At 34.0% G+C, this 14,119-nt stretch overlaps 1 long non-coding RNA gene across 2 annotated transcripts in view; it reads left to right on the top strand.

Moving 5' to 3' along the window:
- Positions 1 to 14,119, top strand: part of LOC134756417 (uncharacterized) — a 397,200-nt gene that overhangs the window by 331,033 nt on the left and 52,048 nt on the right. Inside the window, exon 1 of one of the 2 annotated variants that reach the window (XR_010135203.1) lies at positions 3,323 to 3,782. The exons of the other annotated variant lie outside the window; for it this stretch is intronic. This is a non-coding gene — a long non-coding RNA (uncharacterized lncRNA). Of the gene's footprint in view, positions 1 to 3,322; positions 3,783 to 14,119 lie in introns of those variants that run through there. 2 annotated transcript variants of the gene reach the window in all.

Here is a 14,119-nt window from a genome sequence, read left to right as displayed (position 1 = left end):
TTTGCGTTCTTTGTTACCAAAATAAAAATTGACAAAGTTTTTAAAATTTTAGACATCATTTTTATAAATTATGAAACATTGATACTGAGAAAACTGGATAGCTCTAACATTAGGACATTTAAGTTATTGGAGAAGTAAAGATGCCAATTGGCACACCACAGTCATCCTGTAGCCATGGTTTAGTCGAATTATGACTTTTGCATGGAATACTTGATTATCAGCATAAGCAGGCAAAGGTCAGCCTTTAAATGGCTTTTCCTCCTTCTAAACATATTTTCGAGTTTATATAGTCCATCATTAGAGCCCATGATATATAAGAGATAAATCGCTCTTGAGAGTGAATTAGGAGACCTATATTGTAGTTTATTTTATGTCCAGCTGATTTGACATTAGACAGTTCACACGATCATTGCCTCCAGTTTTCTCAACGACAAAGGTCTGGAAATTTGGACACTCCTTACCTTTCAAATCTTATCTCCAGCTAGTCTTACTAACTTTTGGTTGCACAGAAATATTTTCAGCTTCAAATATTCTTCCAAACTTTTTCTTGCCTAAAACCTTTGCACACATTGTTGAGGTGTCTATTCGAAATGCTTTTCCCTAATTTCTTTACATTGCTGATGACTTCTTGTCATAGTTTTGATTAAATGAGCTCCCTTCAAAGAGGTCTTTGTGTTGAACTCATCTATGTAGTTCCCTCCCTTCTGCCTCATTCCTAGAATTCTGTATTTTAAGATTTTGTAGGACATTAATTTCTTTATTTTTATTATATGCTTATTTGCTTACATCACTATTCATTTGTTTACCCCTTTATTCCCTTTCTCTGCCAACAAAACTAAATTTTCACTGGACAGGATCTAAGATCTTATGTGTGTGGACACCCATACTGTGCTCCCTCTAGAATTTCTCTTTATGAAGCAATGGCTTCAGAGAGGGCTGTTCAGGCAGTATGAATGCAGAACTCAAGTCTAAACCCTCAATATCATGTCCTTTGGCTACCATCCAACTTGTTTCCTCATTTATTTATTTGTCTTTTTGACAATATTTTGCCAAGTTACACAGTCCTATCTGAATTTATAATTTACTAGGTTTTTATTTATTTATTTATTTATTTTTATTTTTTTGCTACTAGTAAACCCTGATTTTTTACTGCCTCCAATACAATACAGTCCTGCATCACATAATGACCATGTGGTCAATGATGGACCACATATGTGATAGTGGTCCCATAACATTATAACAGAGTTGGAAAATTTCTACTGATAGGGACAGGAGGCAGGGAACTTCTTAGCAGAAGAGGGTAGGTCCCTGGCAATGGCCTCACCCTTAAGCTGAAAAGCCTGATGTGGTGGCACAAATTGGGAACTAACATCCCTGTTTTCCTGCTTGAATGTTACCTTTTCCAAAACCACCCATGGCCTGCCCTGCCCCCAATCCTATGCCCATAAAAACCCCAGGCTCAGCTGGCAGTGTGAGGAGAAGCAGGTGGACATTAGAGACTATGCTTGGATGTTGAAGAGAAGCGGCTTGACTTCAGAGGGACACCTTGTTGGTATAGCTTTGGAGATGAGTTTGGCCAGGGATGGCCAGTCTCCAGGGGAAGATGACCTTCCTGCTCCATCCACTTTTCAGCTCTCCTTCCCACTGAGAGACAATTTCATCGGCAATAAAATCCCCTACATTTGTCATCTGCAATTCGTTCATGTGACCTCATTCCTCCTGGATGCCAGACAAGAACTTGTGTGCCACGAGTGTGGGTGCAAAAAGCTGTCACACTGACCCTCCACTGAGCTGTTAACACTTAAGCCATCCATGGATGGTAAACTAAAAGGGCACTGTAACACTTCTTCTGGGGCTTCAGGGGTTGCAGGGACCCTTTTCTAGATGCTGCTGCAAGGCTAGCATGGAGTTTGCTGTTGGCTGTGCCCAAAGGTGCTTGCCCCAGCTCCTGCACCTGCTCACCTGAGCACCCCCTCCTGTGAGGTGTGGAGCAGCGATTGATTGGAGTTTTCCCCTGCTGGCACCCAAGCACTCCAGTTCCTGCCAGCAAAGGGATCAGGGAAATATCCTGCTTCACTATTGCCTTATAACAACACTATTGCCTAGAGATCACAATGACATAGCCATCATAAAGTCGTGGCACAACACATTATTCATGTGTTTGTGGTGATGCTGGTGTAAACAAACTTACTGTGTTGCCAGTCATATAAGTATAGTACATACAGTTATGTACAGTACACAATACTTGACAATGATAACAAACAACTATGTGACTGCCTATGTATTTACTAAACTATGCTTTTAATAATTAGAGTGTACTTCTTATAAAAAGAAAAGTTAACTGTAAAACAGCCTCAGGCAGGTTTTTCAAGGGGTATTGCAGAAAAAGGAGTTATTATCACAGGAGAGGACAACTCCATGCCTGTTATTGCCCCTGAAGAACTTTCAGTGGGACAAGATGTGGAGGTGAAAGATAATGATATTGATGACCCTGACCCTGTGAAAGCCTAGGCTAAGGTGCGTTTATGTCTTAGTTTTTAACAAAAAAGTTTAAAAATTTTAAAAGAAATAGGAAAAAGCTTATAAATAAGGATGCTAAGAAAGAAAATATTTTTGTTAACTGTACAATGTATTTGTGGTGTAAATTGTTACTACAAAGGAGTCAAAAAGTTTAAAAAATTAAAAAGGTTCTAACATAAAAAAGAGTAAGCTAAGGTTAATTTATTATTAAAAAAAGGAAAACATTGTTTTTACAAATTTAGCTTGCTCTAAATATTTATATAGTCCACAGCAGTGTATAGCAATGTTCTTGGTCTTCACATTCACTCACCACTCACTCACTGACTCACCCAGAGCAATTTCAAGTCTTGCACACTTCATTCAGTCAGTGCCCTAAACAAGCATAACGTTTTTATCTTCAAGACCATATTTTTACTGTACCTTTTCATGTTTAGATATGTCTGTTACACCAACACTTGCCATTGTGTTACAGTTGCTTATATTATCCAGGACAGTAACATGCTGCACAGCTTTGTTACCTAGGAGTAATAGGCTATACCATATGGCCTAGGTGTGTAGTAGGCTATATGACCTATATTTGTGTAAGTACACTCTATATTGTTCACACAACAATGAAAGCACCTAATAACACATTTCTCAGAATGTATTACTGTGGTTAAGCAACACATGATTGTACTTTGTTTTTATGATCAACATTTTACTTATCACTAAAAATATATTTGTTGAATTAATAACTAATCAATGAATGAGGCAATAGAAAAAGATGATTTCCGTTTTCCAATTCTAATTCTTTTTTTTCTTGCTTGTTTTTTTTTTTCTTCTTCTTTTTAAGTGTACTAAGTAGCCGGATGTGCTGGCACACATCTGTAATCCCAGCTACTCAGGAAGCTGAGATGGGAGGATCACTTGAGCCTGAGTGTTTGGGGCTGCAGTGAGCCAGGATTGCGCCAAAGCACTCCAGCCTTGGTGACAAAGAAAGAACCTGTCTCAACAAAACAAAACAAAAGAAAACACACAAGCAATTAAAGAAGAAAGAGAGATGAAAAATACTTTTAAATGATCTCCTTGTTTCTTACCACCCAGACCACGAGTAATCATCTCCCTAACTGCCTAACTTTTATGTAAACCAGATTAGTAAATTGAACCCACCAGCTTTATTAGTATTCATCAACTTATCTGTAGGCTATATATTTTTCTTCTATTTGGAATTATAAGGCATGTGTTGACTTGAGATTCTGCCCTTCAATAACTCAACCATCTTGGTAAGTAATTCTTTTTCTTGAAAGCTCCAATTTCATTATTTATAAGTAAGGGATTAAACTCTTCACTTCATGGCTATTTTTAGGACTAAGTGAAAGAGTTTGGGTGAAGAAATCTGACACAGTGCTTAAGATGCAGTGTTACATTTGCTCTTTTAGTATTGTTTCCTCTAAGTTATTTTCTCTTTCATAAACAATGCTTTTTTAGCTCTTTAAGTTTCTCCCCGGTAGTTTATTATTCATTCCTATGTGAGCAATATTCAAATATCGCTTTATTCTACTCCTTGTACATTTTCCTTTATGATGGTGTCCTAGTAGAGATGAGATTATATAAAGTCACTTATAAGAGATAGCTTTAAAACCATTTACATTTAAGCCTTCTTTATTCTGGATAACTTCATCATCCTGGTTCGACTAAAATGGAAAATATTGTTTCCCTCTATCCTGTTTGGTGTATGTTATTTTTGTGCATAGATTTAGGGGGAAAAACAAGTATGATGAAAAGAGAGAAGAAACAGAGCAAGTGCTGGCCACAGAACTATTTTGAGAGTCCTAGTACATCAGGAAGAAATATGCATTTAAAATAGATGTGTTCTCGTTCCTTAGTGAGCAGCTTCCTAACAAGCTAATCCACTCCATGACAATCTTCATATTAATTTCACTTGGCTACATTCAACACATTTGACCTGTAAACACTAGATTATCATAAAAGAAGCTTATCTTGTATCAGAATGTTTTTTGGTTTTCCTAATATTAACCCAGTTGGTTATAAAATTAATTTTTGTAATCATGAAAAACACCATTCTGAATTTTCTAATGTGTGAAAAAATAATTGTATACTTTTAAGAAGAGAATGATTTTATACTCTGAATTGATGAAATGCGTCATGGAAGAGGTTCTTTCCAACAACCTGCTGCAATTTTTCATACTTAAATAGTTATTTTTAGGATTAAGAAAAAGGTGCATGTTTTAAGAATAGCTGCTCAGGAAGTAATATCTTCAGTTGTATGCAATAAAACTGAGATTTTGAAATGAAGGATTTTTGTCTTTTATTCTGACAGATTTTAGGGTTTTTTAAAATAAAACCATCAGTCATCAGTAGTATTATAAATTATTGTTGTATTATAAATCTGTTTCCTAAAGTAGTTTGGAAAACAGAAGTTAATTTTCACAATAATGAGGATATTACGTTTTACCTAGGCTGTGCTATTCCTACTAATACTAACAGAAGTTGTATTTGGGCAGCAGCAGAATTTCATATTTATATATTTACATATATTAACTATGATGATAGTTACAAATGAATGTTTAGACAGGTATTTTGGAGAAAACAGATGAAATATGTTTGGCACACAACAATGTAATCTTTATATAAAATGATTTATCTTTTTGGATCCAATCTAACGTTCAGACTCTGTAATACTTGATTTACAAATTAAAACTCTCTTTAAAAAATGATTCTGCAGCCACATACAAAGAATAGTAAGTCACTTTATTGCCTTTGGCCATGATTATTTGAATGCATTTTCTATTAAAACTGTGCCGGCATTTTCATCATATACACTCAAATAATGTAACTTATTTTTCTTTTTCTTTCAATAGTTGTGGCTGTTTAAGATATAGGAAATTTATAAAGCTGACTCAGACACAAATAGTGTGTATTGATTATAAATAGGAGATTTGAATATAAAGAGGAGTTATGATGAAATTTTTAAGCTAATGTTTTAAATTTGTGGAGGTTAACTATATTCAGTCAACAGAAATAAAGTTATTTGTTTGCAAATTAACGTACCCCGATGTGCTGCAGGGTAAGGTCAAGTTCTACTAATATTTAATTTTTAAAACATATTTGAGGGAAGTACTCCATTAAACCATTTGCAATTATTTAAAAACTACTGTGTTATAAATTGCTTATGATAAATGAAATGCTCTTAAGACAATTGGAAAGGAGTAAAGGGTTACAGTTTTAATTAAAGAGTAATCCTTATTATTGTAGGCAAAACAATTTTTGGAGTGACATTGAGGTTAGGGATAAATTGGGGCACTGACTGTGAGTCAGTGATTTGGTTGTCAAGGTAATTCTCCAGATTGGAAAAAGGCACCCAGTGATGTTACATAGAGAAACACAGCAATTGCTCCCTGTATTCTAGAAATAAGGCTTGGTGATTTAAGTTGAACTTGCAGATGATCAAACTATTACTTCTGGTAATTAGAAAGTATTATTTACAACGAAAAGGCATATGTTTAATTTTAAGGCATATTTTTACTTTTTAATAAAATCTCTGAGAAGTATCAGATTTTACTGTTTATATCAAGTGCAAAGAGCTCATTTACATGCGTGTTTATTTTTTTGACATTCAAGGCATAAATAGTAGAATAGTTTTGCTTATAGACAGAAATTCCTGCAGTCCATCAATCCATCAAGCAGTAAGGGACAAATGTTGAAATTTAGGGGCTGGGCGTGGCGGCTCGCACCTGTAATCCCAGCACTTTGGGAAGCCAAGGTGGGCGGATCATTTGAGGTCAGGAGTCCCAGACTAGGCTGGCCAACATAGTGAAACCCGGTCTCCACTGAATATACAAAAATTAGCTGGGCATGGTGGTGCACCTGTAGTCCCAGCTACTCTGAGGCTGAGGCAGGAGAATCGCTTGAACCCAGGAGATGGAGAGCGCAGTGAACCGAGAACATGCCGCTGCGCTCCAGCCTGGGTGAGACTCCATCTCAAAAAAAAAAAAAAAAAAAGAAAGAAAATAGAAAGAAATTAGTGTGTGTGGTGTGCGTGTTTAACAATAGGGCCTTTATTTTTAACGTAAAAGTAATTTATCAAAGGTACAAAGAATAATACAATGTGCACTTGAGTTCTTCCATTGCCATTAGAAAATAAACATTATTAGCTTCAAACCTGCTATGAACCCTTCCATTTTCCCTCATAGAGATTATTGACATAATCCTTTTATAGTCCTCATATTTCACTTCATTTTAGTTTTACTATATGTAACATTCATAATAAGCTATATTATTTGTTTTTATATTTTTATTTTTATCTGTGTTTTTTTTTCTGAGAATTACTTTTTTGCTCAACATTGCATTTCTGAGATATATCCATGCTGATTTGATAACTAAGTTCAGTGTATTTACTTCTGAATAATGGGAGAATTTGTTAACTTTCTTTTGAAATCTCATGCGTATAAAACAATACATTTTGGTTTTGTTTCAGTTTTTCTAACTTCTGCCTAGTTTGAGTCTCTATTCACTTTTTATTGGTTATTTCTTTATCCTCTATGAAAAGCCTGTGTTTGTTGTGGCTCATTTATCTAATGGATTGCTTCTGCTTTCCTTTTTGATTTTAAGTCTTTATATGTTCTAGCCCTCAACCCATATTTGATCATTTACTTTGTTACATGCTTTTTTCATACACAGAATTTTTAATTTAAAATGATCCTAATAGAAGTATTCAGTTATAGCATTAGGTACATGAAAATGTGGAAATTGCATTTTACTTTTAGTAGTCTGTGCAGGATATTATGCCAAACTCCCAATTAGTTTCTGTGGCTGTGTATATTTATTTGATAGGCTAAATATATCACAAATTACATCATCCAGATCAAAGACACTTGGGAAAACTTTAATATTGAGTAAAGTTTGCTATGCCATGCTTGTTATAGGTGTTTTGTGAATGATTTTTTTATTATTAGGTGAAGGAAATTTTTTTCTATTTTTACTTTGTAGGACATTTTTAAGAAATGGATGTTGGGTTATGTTAAGTACTTTTCTACATCTATAGAGATGATCATATTTTAAAAAAGTTTTTTAGTCTGTCAAGGTAGAGAATAATATTGGCAAGTTTTCAAATCTTAAATCAACCTTACATTCTTGGTTTATATCACATCCTTGCATATATATTGGCCGTGATATATTATCTTGTTTATATGTTGTTGAATTTAATTTGCTAAAATTTTGTTGCAATTTTTATATCCTAGTTTATGAGGGACATCGTGCTATAGTTTTATTTTCTTATAATACCTTTGTTTGCCTTTGGTATCAGGGTTATAATGGTAACCACATAGAATAACTTGGGAAGTACTCTTTCTCTTTTCAATTTTGGGGAAGCAATTGAATTATTTCTTCCATAACTATTTATATAAATCCCCCTCAAAAACCATCTGAAGTTAGAATTTTCTCTGTGAACAACTGTTTAAACTACAACTACAATTTATTTAATAAATATTGGGCTATTCGGGTTATCTTTTTCTTCCTGAATGAGCTTTGGTAGTTTGCAGCTTTTGAGGAATTTGTTTATTTCATCTAAGCTATCAAATTTATTGGCATAAATTTGCTTATAATATTTTCATGTTACCCTTTTAAGATTCATAGAATCTATAGTGGTGTCCCTTCTCTCATTCCTGATATTTATGTTCTGTTCCATTTAAGTAAGAGGAAATTATTCCATAAGAATCTCTTAATTTACAATAACTTCAAAATGAAATTGAACAGCATATGTGGCTCAAAGTGCAAGAATTTGCAGCTGGAATCATGGCTGAGGAGAGTGAAGACAGAACACGGAGTATCATAACTTAGAGCACAGATCCAGTGAAAACTTTATTTTCCCTCAGAAATTTTACCAGTGAAATTTTTCCTAGGCAAATTAGAAAAGCTCATGTAGGAGGGACAAAAAGCAGAGTGATAATCTTGATAATAAATTTTGTTCAAAAATATTCAAGATCCTTTAATCAAGAAACACTAATGGCCTGTGACTGTGTGTGTTTGTGTGTACTTTTAATAAATTTTGCTGCATAAAACTATAAAGCCAAACAAAATGAATTCTTTTGATCCTGGCATTTAGTGTCTTTGTTCTATATGGATCACAATTCTGTGTCACCAATAGTACATCTGCCTACTTTTACATGAGAGTAGGAATAATATTTCTGTACAAAATTGAGATTGCAAATCAACTTGTATTCTAAATTCATGTGAGAGGTATACATTAGAGTACAATAGAGTAAGATAAATACCTGGCATTCACTGTGGCTGGAGTTAGAGATCAGCACATATCCCAACAGCATTTGATTGAATGAAAAGCTTTACTGAGCTTCAAGTCTACAATAAACTGTGATATTGTGTTCACTGATCATCAGTGGGTAGCTTACAGAAAAATGATGATAGTAAAATTATCACTTGTGCTTTAACATGGAGTATAATTATACTATAAACAAGGAATTTAAGCAGAGCTAGGGCATTAAATAAACTTTTTTCCCCTTGCCTCATGTGGGGAGACACTGCCCAGAATTTTTTATGTGTCACTGAAGTATTGTTACAAATGGGATTTTAAAAAATAAAATGCTTTTGGACATGCAAAATGATTAATAGAGATTAACTCTGTTTAACTCTGTACAGTGAACATTAGCATACAATTATCTATTTGAGCCCCTGCTTTCAATGTTTTGGGTATATAAATAGGAGTGGAGTTTCTGGGGCATAGGGTAATTTTATGTTTAGGTTTCTGATGAACCGCCCAACTATTTTCCACAATGGTTGCACTATCTTACATTCTCATGAGATGGAGCACTGCTGTGCTAGGGAATGGTTGGGGAGAGGGTACGTACAACACAATGCTTTGTTATCATTTGGTTCCAACAGTTTCTGCTTGTTTTCATTGTTTCTATGGGGAACGAGAAATTGGAGCAGCCCATGCTTCCACTTTGCTGATGTCACTGTCAAATTCCTTGGTTTACTTGATACATTTAAAACTCCTTTTCTTCACCTAGGGTGATTTAACTACTTTGCCCTCTCTGTTTTCTTGCTACAGCTTTCGTACTGCTACATATTATTCATTTAATCAGGTATTTAATTTCCTTTTGATTGTGAACTCCTTGGGGCCAAAGATTGTATCTTACTCTTCCTCTTTACAGTTTCTTGATATTTGTTTAAATGTTTTTTTAAAAATTTATTTGTTTATTTAAAGAAAGGATCTTGCTCTGTCATTCAGGCTGGTGTGAAGTGGCATGATCATCATAGCTCACTGTAACCTCAAACTCCTGGCTTCAAGTGATCCTCCCTCCTTGGCCTCTCAAAGTGCTTAAATTATAGGCTGCTTAATTGAATTAGTTATACTTCTCTTGTTATTTTTGAAAAAAATGAATTGAACTAAAATATTTGGGAACAAATAGAAACTGTTTTAGATGGAAATAGTTCTATTTAGCTCCATTCTAAACTGTAGTCCAAGGAAAGAAAATGAGATCAAATTAGGAAAGTCACGTTTTAAGCTTTAAAGCATTAACAAATCCTTGCTCAGGAGAGGCAGCTTGGTTGTCAAGGGAAGAAAACTAAGTTTGCTTTTAGGATACTTGGAAAACTATAAACCCATACAATTGCACCTGCCAATTAAAAAAAAATTAAAATAAAGTAAAACCACTGGTTCTACTCTTGTCTTCAAAAGTCCATGACCTCTGGCCTTCAAGTGTGTTTGTTTGTTTATTTTAACTTTAAAATTAAGAGATTACACTAGAAATCCCTTGGTTATATAGCATAAAAAGACACGTGGGGGAAATGATATACCATAAAAAGACATGTGGGAAAAAATATTAACTACATCATAATCTGATACAAAGTGAAAATTTTATTTGCACGTAGTATTATTTAAAACATGAATAATATATATATCTTATAGAAGACTGTCTAAAGATCATAGGTAAACTTGTGCTGAAATGCAGCTAAGTGTATTTTTAATAATTTTTAAGTGTATAATTTGGTGTCATTAAGTGTAATTGTGTCATAGGTACATAGATAATTGTGTCTAGGTGTCACTGTATCATTGGTATGTAGATAATTGTGTCTCCTTAATTATCAAGGATTCTTTCCTTTTGCTAAATTGGATTTTATTTGTACTTGGTGCTCATTTCCCACAAATTTTCCTTTATCTCAGAAATGGTCAAATATTAGTTCAATTATTTCCTGTGAAATTAGCCCTGAGAGCAGGTAGAGGTTCCAGAAAATTGTAAATCAGTGGTTTGATTCCTCTAGGTCATGTAACTTCCCTGCAGCAGTGTGAAAGATTGAGGGTTTAAAATTGATCAGACAAACAAATGAACAAGCAAACGCACTTTGAACTATGCCTTTCCAGTGAATTCCCTACTAGCCCTGAAGAATAACTACAATACATTTTCATTTCAAAAGATTCTCTTGGTTGCCATAACTTTGACATTTGTTACTCAGTATATAAAATATATTTTATTATTCCCCTATTAAAACATGAAAATTAATATGTCACTATCTCCAGCTAGAGTTTCCTCATTTGCAAATTGGAAGGTTTGGCTATATCATTTCCATGATCCTATTTATATTTAATGTACTGTAACTATCATTTTAATTTGCTGTTTTACTCATTTTAGATTATTATTAATTATAACATGTCTATCAAATTTCACAGAATTCTAATGAGATATTTTATATGAAAGCACTTTGATTAGTTATACTAAAAAGGTACGGTTATACTTTTCATTTTAAGAAGTTCGAAGTAGAGTAAAACACAAGATCAAGAGACTCAGTTTGAACCCGACATGCCCATTTCACGATTTACTTGAAAGTAGATGTGGTGAACTTGGGTCAGGTAGGATACATGTGTGTTTATTTGTAAACATGTATGTTTACAGTGTTTTAAACATATGAAGATTTTGCACACATATCTAGATTTTTAAAACTATGGCAACTTTCAACTTATATTTAGTGAAAATCAGCTGAAGCGGGGGACCAACTGCTTTTTGGTGGGACTCTCACTGACTAGTTTCCCAGAGTTTGCATCATTCTCTACTGAGACCTAAAATCACTCTACCTGGTATCCTGTCTGCTGCAGAATTCTAAGCATGCAAGCCTTGTTTTAAAGATATTAACCTGGATTAGAGAAACCAGGACAGCTCGCCATATCCTATTCCTTTCACCTATATACGACAGAAAAGATAAAATATTTCAAAACTACCTTTTAAATATTTGTATTTGCTGCTTAAAAATCGAAACACTATATTAATATTGAAGGATAAATAACTAAATATAGAGATGTGTTCTATTGCCACTTGTGCATATCTGTGTGTATATTGATGTGTATGGATGTGGATACAGAATGCTGGTAAAAGGTTGAAAGATGAAAAAGAATGAAATCTTAACATGGTAAGAAGTTCTTTATCCAAATATCCTGATGGCTTCTCAAGACAGGAATTTGGCATTTGCTCATACATTTCTGTTACTAACACAATGTACAAAAAGAGCTATATTGTAGAAGGTGCTCCTTTTTGGAAAAATGATGAGTCTCATTGTGTGACTGAAATTAATTTTTTTCTTTTTTTTCAATGTATCTGCTTAAAACAGTTACAGAATTGCTTATGCAATCAAGATGCTGATGGTTTGTTAGCTTTCAAAAGATAAACTGTGTTTGAAATAACTATTTCCCAATTATGATGTTATTGAAGTTGAGCACATTTTAGTTCCTCCTACTCTTTCCATTTTTCTCTTAATTAAAGATATGCCTACTTCCTTTTACAAATCTATATTGAATAGTCTGTGAATACAAACTGTGAATGTTAACTCTTCGATTCTTTCCTAGTGGAACACTAGGAAATCAGGAATCAGAAATATCCTGTAAGAACACTAGGAAATCAGGAATCAGAAATATCCTGTAAGAATAATCAAAGGTCTCACTGTGAACAGAATTATTTTAAGTTGTTCAAGCTATGTAATCAACTTTAACAGTTGATTATATTTATGAGAACTTATATTTCATTTAAGATCCGCATGTTCATATGGACGGTTAAGAACAATATTGATAAGTCCACAATTCATGCATTGCATAGTTTCTTATTTTTATATATTATAAATGCATTCTAAATACTGAAGACATATTCGTCACCCCAGTAAATGCAAGATTATCCTTCCGAGCACAGTAAAAGCACAAAAAAGTATTTTGAGAAATGTATTTTAAATCAATGAATTTTTCTTTTTTTCAGAAGACAGGTTTCATGGGCATAGAAATTCTATCATCTCCCCTGTCATTTCATCTCCAATGCCTGGCACATAGTATTTGCTTAAAAGGTATATTTGTAGGCCAGGTGCGGTGGCTCACACCTGTAATCCCAGCACTTTGGGAGGCCGAGGCGGGTGGATCACGAGGTCAGGAGATGGAGACCATCCTGGCTAACCCAGTGAAACCCCGTCTCTACTAAAAATACAAACAATTAGCCAGGCGTGGTGGCGGGCGCCTGTAGTCCCAGCTACTCAGGAGGCTGAGGCAGGAGAATGGCGTGAACCCGGGAGGCGGAACCTACAGTGAGCCGAGATTGCCCCACTGCACTCTGGCCTGGGCAACAGAGCAAGACTCTGTCTCAAAAAAAAAATATATTTGTAAACACTTGTTAATATGAAACCAGTCAATATATAAAAGCATGTTCCTTTTTTTTTTCCTTTTCATACGTCCTTGTATAGCTGGAGATTTTTTAAAAGCCAATTTAATACATTTCCATTTGAAATAGCAAACTGAGAAAACATAACCAATTTATACGTCAAAAAGTAAATATAGCATAATATGGAGAGAATTTTTATGAATTAATTGAATGAAAAGATGCAAGTGAGTAATAAACATGACAAAACAGGTCTGAAAAAAGATAGATAACTATGTTATGCCGTACTGGGTGACCTTCTAGTTAGGCATGTGTAAAGCTCCATCTTTTATAAGACCTTATTAATTCTTCCTTTGAGAATATAGATTGTTAAAACACAGAAGTTTGGACTTATATTGCAAAATAGAATAACTTCTTTATTTGAACTTCCAGAGAGTGTAACTTGCAATTTCTTGCCAGTTAATATGTATCACAATCTGGCTGGTGAGCAATAATATATATGGAGGATTTTCTGATTGATAATCTATCCTGTCTATTGATACTCTCTTTTTCTTTGATTAAACAATAAATTTATGCCATTCATCCATTCAACAAATATTTCTTACTAAATATTTATTAAATACTAAGCATTTACTAAAGGAATAGTAAATGTTATATACTGTAAGTAAAACAGGTAAATCAAGCTTAACTGTTTTGAGAGTATTCAGACACATAATATAATTGAGCAAATTTTGGGTTTTAATGAAAAAACATACACTCAATTAAATGAAACTAAAATATGTGCTCAGCTAAAACAAACTGGTGTTTCAGGTAAAATTTCTTGGGAAGTATGTCATCTAAAGAAGTAGATCGCCAAAGAATGACAGAGAAAAGTGTTTGAGAAAAGGAAATAATATCAACAAAGGTCTGGAGTGAAATATGTTTGACAAACTGAAAATTCAGCATTTTTTCACAAT

This window comes from Gorilla gorilla, chromosome 8, assembly GCF_029281585.2.
Source record: "Gorilla gorilla gorilla isolate KB3781 chromosome 8, NHGRI_mGorGor1-v2.1_pri, whole genome shotgun sequence".
Taxonomy (NCBI): domain Eukaryota; kingdom Metazoa; phylum Chordata; class Mammalia; order Primates; family Hominidae; genus Gorilla; species Gorilla gorilla.
The sequence above is the reverse complement of the archived record's forward strand: the minus strand, read 5'-3'. Positions and strand labels throughout refer to the sequence as shown.